Source organism: Mustela nivalis (assembly GCF_964662115.1).
Source record: "Mustela nivalis genome assembly, chromosome: 16".
Taxonomy (NCBI): domain Eukaryota; kingdom Metazoa; phylum Chordata; class Mammalia; order Carnivora; family Mustelidae; genus Mustela; species Mustela nivalis.
This window is the reverse complement of record NC_139035.1, coordinates 48394361-48404136: the sequence shown is the minus strand read 5'-3', so window position 1 is coordinate 48404136 and position 9776 is coordinate 48394361.

Sequence of the window (9776 nt, the reverse complement as noted above, 5' to 3'; positions counted from 1 at the left end):
GGTATGGTTCTTTACAATTCTTAATTCTATGGCTTAGTCTTTCAATCCTGAGACTTATTGCCAAAGTTTCTTATTAAAACATTTAGATATTTCATTTTGTTGGAATATTGTCAATTTGAAACTCTCATTAAACTCTGGAACTGATGTAAAAGGAGTCTTAACACTGGCAAATTATTTGAGTTTGGATGTAATGCATTTAAACCTAAGGAGTACAGACTGATGTGGAGCTAGTAAACTGGATTTTCTTAGCACTACTAATACTATCATGTATCCATTGCCATCACTCAGTCTGAATTCGGCCTGGTTTTCTAGATTAAAAATGAGTGAAAGCTGTTTGTATTTTTGATTCTTCCTCAGATATTATAATATGGGCATAAAGACATAGGAAAAAGGTAATGAAAATCTCTCACATTTTTTTTTTAAAGGACAAAGTGACTGAGTGACATAAGAATTAAGATAAAAATATTAGGAAATGTGCATATAAGGGTGTGGCTGGGCAAGAGTTCTTTTGGACATTTTAATTGAAGCATTTTAATGGACTCATTTTTCATGTTGGTTGAATAGAAGTGGTAAGGCTGGCGAGGAAAACTTAATAAGAGTAAGGCTTTTGAAATGCTAAGTATACATCAAAAGGAAAATTTTATTTGGTTATTCAAATTTAAATTTTTGACTACTAGAGCTCTGTATTCTCTAACACTACCAAGCAGTGTTAAGATAAGTTTCTGTGTCTGAGTTTTGCACAGAATTGGTACTCTGCATACTAACAATGGATTTATAGACTTGGTCTGATAGAATACGCTGGGTTCCCTTTCATACTGACCCTGGCGATCTTATAATTTTATAATTTTAGCAGGTATTTTTGGACCCCTACAATACAGAATACATTTTTTTTTTTTCTGTTAAGAGTATGAACAAGGGTGGGGGCATACTTATAATAGGAGACAAATACAAACCATATTAATTCAGATAATAGGGAGCTATAAGAATTCATAAATCCAGGAATTTGATTGATATGACCCACTGCAGTGATAGACTAAATGAGAGATATTATCTCAGTCAAAACAAAATACTTGATAAAGATTAATACCATACAGTAAAGGACTTCTTAAACGTCAGATTCCTCAACCATAAGCCACACTCTGATTAATTTGATTTCCAATTAAGGTTTCTCTTTGAAGGTGTTACCATGTACACAATTAATAGGCAAATGATAGAAATAAGGTGTTTACAAAGACTAATATTAATAAGGAGTTATCCAAAATTCAACTAACTCGAGCATGACAGCAAAAGAATCCAAATCCAAAAAGGTGCAGATAAGTTAAAAAAGAAGAAAACCAAAGTGTTAGTGGGCATGTAAGGATGCTCAATTTCAAGTAATCAGAGAAGTGAATATGTAGGCAGTAATGAAAGATCACTTCTTAGCACTCATCAGATTTTTTCTCAAAGGATCAGGTAATATTTTAGGCTTGGCAGGTCTTCCCAGTTTGTCAAAATTACTTAGCTCTGTCGTTACAGCATGAAAGTGAGTGTAGACAGTATGTGGGTGTGTTCCACTAAAACTTTACAAAAACAGGTGGATTGCCCACAGGGCATAGTTGGCAACACTTTTCACAGCCAACAATTCAAAAGCTAGACCATGTCAAGTTTTTCAGGGATGCAGACATGATGAAACTATCACAGGGTATTGGTAACGGTACAGATAGTTGTGGCAACCGGACATTACTTTGTTGTATTTAAGGTTATGTCTCAGTAAATAGGCTACAACCTAGTCTCCTAGTCTTCTGCTTCTGGATAAATACTACAGACATTCTTTAAAAAATCCATAGGAGGGGCGCCTGGGTGGCTCAGTGGGTTAAAGCCTCTGCCTTCGGCTCAGGTCATGATCCCAGGGTTCTGGGATCGAGCCCTGCATCGGGCTCTCTGCTCAGCAGGAAGCTGAGCCTGCCTCTCTGCCTACTTGGGATCTCTGTCTGTCAAATAAATAAATAAAATCTTTATAAAAAAAAATCCATAGGAGACATGTCTGAGACTGGTGAGAACCGGAGGCAGTCAATTCTAGTGGGGAGTGGGTGGCTAAAATATGGTTGATATGCTTTGTGGATCTAGTTCATGGCTCCAAACCTCGCCTTTACCTACTGGTCCCTTGTGTGGCCAGTGTTCACTGGCCTTTGTTTCAGGACCTGCTCTTGGCACTTTATCTGTGGCACCTTGGTTTAGACATCTGCCTTTACCTGCAATACTGTGTTTAATCCCTGCTCCTTCAGTCCTGCAGCTGTCGGGCAGCCATAGCCAGTCCCAGCCCAGCTGTGGTGCCACAGACTAGACCCATGAGATGGCCTGTAAGGGACTCCACGTTCCAGGAACAAAAACCAGGTCTCCTTGTATTAATGCAAGCTGCAAGGCGGCATCCAAGGCTGCTTCTCCAAGCCAGTCCCTAAGAGTCTACTAACCTAAAGTAAATGAATGAATAAATGCAGGACATAAGATCAAAGATCTTTAGAATATTTACTTGAAAGTCTAAACTCTTAATATGTTACATAAACTTTTGTAAGTGAAAAATTATAGTGTGTGTGTGTGTGTGTGTGTGTGTGTGTATGTGTAATTACAGAATTCAGTGTTGTTTCAGAGTATGGATAGCCTTATCCTTGCCAGTCCACATACTTTCTGTTTGGTGTTTCAGAGTCCCCAAATGGTTTTTTTATATATAGAACTGGGAAAAACAACTGTTTCCTAATCTTTTTTGGAGGCTATTAAGAGTAGAACAGAAAATAGTATTTCTCGAAGGCTTTAAATATGACCCTCTTTCGAAGCAGATAAGATTTGGGGACTTTCTTCATCTGCCTGCTTGGATAATTATATATCCTACAGCAAGACAACCTATATATGTTGGCAAAAATTTTCAGAGGTAAAATATATACTACCTTTGGTAATGTCGGATCTTCATTTTTATAGATGGGCTTAGTGCACTATTTTTTAAAATAATACTTTGTGTAAAGAAAATCAGATTATTTTAAAAAGTGAAATTTGTTGAATTTCCCATGTATACATTCTACAAATGAAGTAGCCTCCCCTCCGCCCCATGCATCTTAAACATAATATACTGTGTCTGCACCTACAAATCCTTTATCTCTGAAGAGTATTTTTTCCTCAAGCTTGCTCACTGTGGGAATGACTCACTGAATAACTTCAGCTTACATTCCAATTTCCTGTTGGTTATAATAATACAAATGGCCTGCTTGGTAAAAAGCGAAGAAATAAAGCGATGACTCTTTTTCATCATCTTACAGAAAACGTTTAGCCATAGCTTTTGTAATTCTGATCAACCACTAGAGCCGTTGGCCATATTTCATTCTCCCTGATTCCAACCATCAGTGCCCTTACTGCACTCGCATCTGTTAATATCACCGCTTATCAGGACCACCTGGTGGTAATGTAGCACAGTGGAATTTGCACAGATTTGTCTTGGTCACACAAGCTTATGCTTAACAGTCTTATCCCGGCCTCGGTACGGTGATCAGCAGGTTTCCTCTCACGGTGACAATCCATTTTCAACATCAGGGCGCCGAGTTCCTCACGTTCACGGTTATACTTTGAGGGTATCCCTCCTTCTGCATTATTACTTGATTTTTTTTTTTTTTTTTTCTCCTTCAGCCTCCTGATTGTGTCAGCATTGACTTTTGAGTGAGTGTGAGGAAAGTTTTTCTCTTGATGGAACGGCTGGATATGGATTCCTTCTTCTTTCCTTTCTCTTAGGAATGTAATCATTTTTCTTCCTTGTGACAAAAGTGATCTGACAGCCTACAACTGTCAAGTTATTCAAGCAGCGCAGGATGGATGAAAGGGAGGAAAAGCAGGGTGATATTAGGGGAACAGTCCTGGCTCGGAAATCAGTGTATTTTCAGAAGGTTTTAAAAAAATTAATTTGCAATTTTCATCAGAAGAGAGCATTATGTGACACCTGGGTTTTTAGGAGAATATGATTTATAAAAATAAGTAAATATATCTTGAGTAGTATACACCAACTTGACTCCAGTAAATCAAGCAAATATACTGACTGTTGGATTGATGATGTCTTAGGAGGATTTCTTTAAAGGATTTTTTTTTTTCCTATTTCATTCTTTCAAAAACATAATCTTCTAGATTTAAAGAGATTCATGGTGGTTTCAAAAGGGGTCTGAGCTTATTAAGTGTCTTATGGGCAGCTGGAATGCTGAAGCCTCTGAGTAGATAATATGAATCAGCAACATGTTTTTTTTCTTTTAGTTTCAGGGCTATGGGCAAAAAAGCCTTGTTTACATGAATCCAGGGGAGTAGGAAATTGGGTATGAACCCGATTTTAGTAAAAAACAAAACAACAAACACACCAAAAAGCCAAAACCTAATTGAGGACAAGCACTGTTAACTTTTTTCTTTGCCATGTAAAGCAAAAACGAAATATAGTGCTAGGTAACTACCTGTAAGTTACTTCAGTGTTTGAAGACTGATTAAAAATACCAGAGAACTTTGCTACTACTGGGAAATAGAGCCAAACGCCAGTTGCTCACTTTGGGTGGTTGGGTTCTTCCGATGGGCGAATCTTACATGATCAGCTGCTTAGCCTCCTATAGCTGTTACCAGTTCAGCAGAATCACACACAGAACTTGTGCTGTAAATCAGATATGCAGAAAAACATAGTCCTTTGGTTTTTTTTTTTTTCTAATTAATTTTTTATTTTTTATAAACATATATTTTTATCCCCAGGGGTACAGGTGTGTGAATCACCAGGTTTACACACTTCACAGCACTCATCAAAGCACATACCCTCCCCAATGTCCATAATCCCACCCCCTCCTCCCAAATCCCCTCCCCCCACCAACCCTCAGTTTGATCTCACAGAACATAGTCCTTTGTTTTATCTGTAAACCTATTTAAAGGTTAGGGTAATCTGATAAGAATTCCTTTTGGGAAGACTAGGAATACCTAGTCTTCCTTGGATAAGAATGCCCCTTCTGTTAGAGAGGAGCGAGGGGGTATGGCTGTGCAGTATCACAAAGCCTGTGGGTGGAATGTGTTTGCTCTCCTCTGCTGTCCAAGGCAATGCCTCTTACCTACTTGGGTTATTTTCCTTGCAGGCATTTGTAGATGAATTCTGAGGCTGATGTATTTATTACTATGACCCCTTTCAGATTGGTTTCTATTAGGTGCAGATCCCTGAATGTCTGACATGTCCTGCAGCCCCTGGCCTTCCCTTTTTCTGTCTAGCTGGGACTGTGAAGGGGTCCTTTTCCTTGGCTACTCTTTCAATTCAGCATCCAGTACACAGACAGAAGGCAGCTGGAGGAGGTGGTCTTGAGTGTTTCTACACAGGCCTGTGCCATGTTTGCTATGATGTCTTATGTAAGGTTGGGAAGAGGCAGCTCTGCCTGCCAGGTTATCCTCCTTTGATTATTGGGAACTGTGACAACTTACTTTCCTCCCTTCTGTTTCTTTCCTCTCTGCCTCATAGCTCTCAGGAACAGGTTTAGGGTGACCAACTATCCTGCTTTTGCTTAGGACTGAGGGGTTGCCCTGGACACAGGATTTTCAGTATTAAAACCTGCAGGGCTCTGGGTGGATTGGGTTGAATTGGTCATTCTTCTCAACTCAAGCTATTGAGTAATTCTCAATAATAAGTAGGGATATTTTCTGTGCAGGTAGATCTCTCTGATCTAAATTCTTCCTACCTTGTTAATGATATTCTGATGAGGGAACTAAAGGAATCTAGCAAATCTTTCTCAAGATTCACTTCAAAATCCTATTTATAAAAGTCCAAAGCTAGATACATCATCTCACTCTTGTGGAACTCTATTCCCATCCCAGAAGGATATCTGGGGCCAACTACAGTGAAGATTACACATTTAGAAAAATTAGGGAGAGGATGCATGAAAACTAGTAAAAACATTATATGAAAAAATATCCTTTTAAGATTAGAATAAGCCTACCACAAACTAACTGAAGTACTGCATTTAAAAGTGAATTCCTGTGATAGCAAAGTTTTAGCAGAGCCCTTTCACAGGTTTGGTTTGGCTTTTGCTAAGCAAAGTGTGCATGCACACGTGTAGGTATTTGTATGAATACATACACATATGTATTTATATATAAATAAAGGCTTTATTAAAATTCAGCACATATCCTCAAAATAATGTATTTCTTAAAATACTAGCAAATGGCACAAAGTGGGCTTTTCAGTGTACTACATTTCCTGATCGGTATTTTATACGAATTCTGTTAGAACTTGTAAACAAATCTTTTGTCATCTCAGTCATAACTCTTTACATTTTAAGTGTGTGTGTGTTTGTGTGTGTGTGTCTGTTTAAGATTTTATTTATTTGACTGGGGCACATGGGTGGCTCAGTAGGTTAAAGCCTCTGCCTTCGGCTCAGGTCATGATCCCAGGGTCTTGGGATCGAGCCCCACATTGGGCTCTCTGCTCAGCAGGAAATCCTCAGGAAACCTATGTAGAAGGATGTTGATACAATCAAGCTCAGAGAAATTGCTGCCTGTGCTTTCTTCTGGGATTTTATGGTTTCGGGTCTCATATTTAGGGTCTTTAAATCCATTTTTAGTTTATTTTTGTGTGTTGTATAAGACTGTGGTCTAGTTTCATTCTTTTGCATGTTGCTGTCCAGTTTTCCCAACACCTTTTGTGGAAGAGACTCTTTTTTCCATTCATTCTTTTCTTTGGTTGAAGATGATCATATAATGATGGGTTTATTTCTGGCTTTCTATTCTGTTCTATTGATCTATGTGTCTGTTTGTGCCAATAACATACTGCTTTTATTACTACATCTCTACAATGTAACTTGTAATCTGGAACTGTGATGCTTCCAGCTTTTTCTTTTTCAAGGTTGTTTTGGCTATTCAGGGTCTTTTGTGGTTCCATACATATTTGAGGATTGTTCTAGTTCTGTGAAAAATGCTTGTTTGGATTTTAGTAGGGACTGTAGATTGCTTTGGGTGGTCTAGACATTTTAACAATATTCTTCCAATCCATGAGCACGGAATGTCTTTCCATATCTTTGTGTCATCTTCAGTTTCTTTAATCAGTGTTTTATAGTTTTCAGAATACTGGTCTTCCATGTATTTAAGTTTATTCCTAGATATTTTATTTTTGGTGCAATTATAAATAGGATGATTATTTATACAGCTTCATTATGAGTGTATGGAAATGCATTGTGTTTCTGTACATTGACTTTGCATCCTTTGACCTTACTGAATTCATATATCAGTTCTGTTATATTTCAGGTAGGGTATTCTCGGTTTTCTGTATATAGTGTCATGTCATCTGCAAATAGTGAAAATTTTATTTCTTCCAGTATTCCTTGTCTGATTGCTGTTGCTAGGATTTTCAGTTGTGTTGAATGAAAGTGGTGAGAGTGGACATCCTTGTCCTGGTCCTGATCTTAGGGGGGAAGCTCTATTTTCCCCCACTGAGTATGATGTTAGCTATGGGTTTTCCTATAGGGCCTTTATGATGTTGAGTTATGTTCCTTCTGAACCTACTTTGTTGAAGGTATTTATCATGAAGGGATGTTGTACTTTGTCAAATTTTTTTTTTTTAAAGACTTTATTTATTTATTTGACAGAGAGAGATCACAAGTAGGCAGAGAGCGAGAGGGAAGCAGGCTCGCCGCTGAGCAGAGAGCCCGATGTGGGACTTGATCCCAGGACCTGAGATCATGACCTGAGCCGAAGGCAGCGACTTAACCCACTGAGCCACTCAGGCGCCCCTGTCAAACGTTTTTTCTGTATCTGTTGAAATGATCATACGGTTTTCATCCATTTTCTTGTTAATGTGATATGTCACATTGATTTGTGAATATTGAACCACACTTGCATCCCAGAAATAAACCCCACTTGATTGTGGTGAATGATTTTTTAAATGTATTGTTGGATTTGACTTAATAATATATTTTTTAAAGATTCTGAGAGTGAGAGAGAGAGAGAGAAAGAGAGAATGCATGTGCACAGGCTGGGCGAGAGGGGCAGAAAGGAGAGGGAGAAGCAGGCTCTCTGCTGAGCCCGAATGTGGGGCTTGATCCCAGATCCCTGAGATCATGTCCTGAGCTGAAGGCAGATGCTTAACTGACTGAGCCATCCAGGTGCCCCTTGGTTTACTGATATTTTGTTGAGGATTTTTGCATCCATGTTCATGAAAGATAAGGGCTTGAAGTTCTTTGCTGGTGATGTCTTTAACTGGTTTTGCTATCAGGGTATTGATGACCTCATAGAATGAATTTTAAGTTTTCTCTATTTTTGGGTAAGAGATTGAAAAAAATAGGTATTAACACTTTAAATGTTTATTAGAATTCACCGGTGAAGCCATCTGGTCCTGGACTTTGGTGTGCTGGGAGCTTTTTCATTACTGATTCAATTTCATTGCTGGTAATCAGTCAGTTTACATTTTTTTGCTTCTTTCTGTTTCAGTTTTGGTAGGTTATATGTTTCTAGGAATTCGTCCATTTTCTTCTAGGTTGTTCCATTTGTTGGCATATACTTTTTTTATAATCTTTTATAGTCCCTTGTATTCTGTGGTGTCCATTCTTTTCTGATTTTGAGTCCCCCCGCCTCTCTTTTTCTTTTTTTGTGAGTCTAAATAAGGGTTTATCAATTTTGTTGCTCTTTTCCAAGAACTAGGTTCTGATTTCATTGATCTGTTCTATTTTTAGTTTCTGTATCATTTATTTCTGCTCTGATCCTTATTATTTCCTTCCTTTTGCTGGTTTGGGGTTTTATTCTTTTTATAGCTCCTTTATTTGTAAGGTTTAGTTGTTTGAGATTTTTCTTCTTGATGTCGGCCTATATTGCTATAAACTTCCCTCTTGGAAATGGCTTTCACTGCATACAAAGGTTTTGTACTGTGTAATTTTATTTTCCCCATGCAAATTTTGATTTCTTAGATAACACGTACATTGTGTAGTAGCATGTTATTTAATCTCCATGTATTTGTGCTCTTCTCAAATTTTTTCTTCTGGTTGGTTTCCATTTTCATAGTGTTGTGTTGAGAAAAGATATATGGTATGCCTTCATCTTTTTGAATTTGTTGAGACTTGTTTTGTAGCTGAATATGTGATCTATTCTGGAGAATGTTCCTTGTGTATTTAAAAGAATGTGTATTCTTTTTTAGGATGGAATATTCTGAATATATCTGTAAATCCATCTGGGTCACTGTGTCATTCAAAGTCATGGTTTTCTATTTGGATGATCTGTCCATTGATATGAGCAGGGTATTGAAGCCCCTACTATTATTATATTACTGTTGATTAGTTCCTTTGTTATTAGCTGCTTTATGTATTTGGGTACTTCTATGTTGGGTGCCTAAATATATATAATGGTTATATCTTGTTGGACTGTCCCATTTATTATTATGTGGTGTCCTTCTTTGTCTTTTGTCATAGTCTTTGTTTTAAAGTCTATTTTGTCTAAGTTATGGCTACCTTGGCTTTCTTTTCACATCCATTTGTTTGATAACTATTTCTCTATGCCCTCATTTTCAATATGCATGCGTCTTTATAGTTGAAATGAATCTCTTATAGGCATCATACAGATAGATCTTGTTTTTTTATCTATTCTGTTATCCTGTGTCTTTTGATTGGAGCACTTAGATCACTTACATTGTAAGTAATTACTGATGGATATGTATTGTAACTTGGGTAATTGTTTTTTGTTTTTTTGTAGTTCTTCTCTGACCTTCTCTTGCTCTTTCATGGTTTTCTGGCTTTTCTTAGTGATATACTTGGGTTCCTTTCTCTTTATTT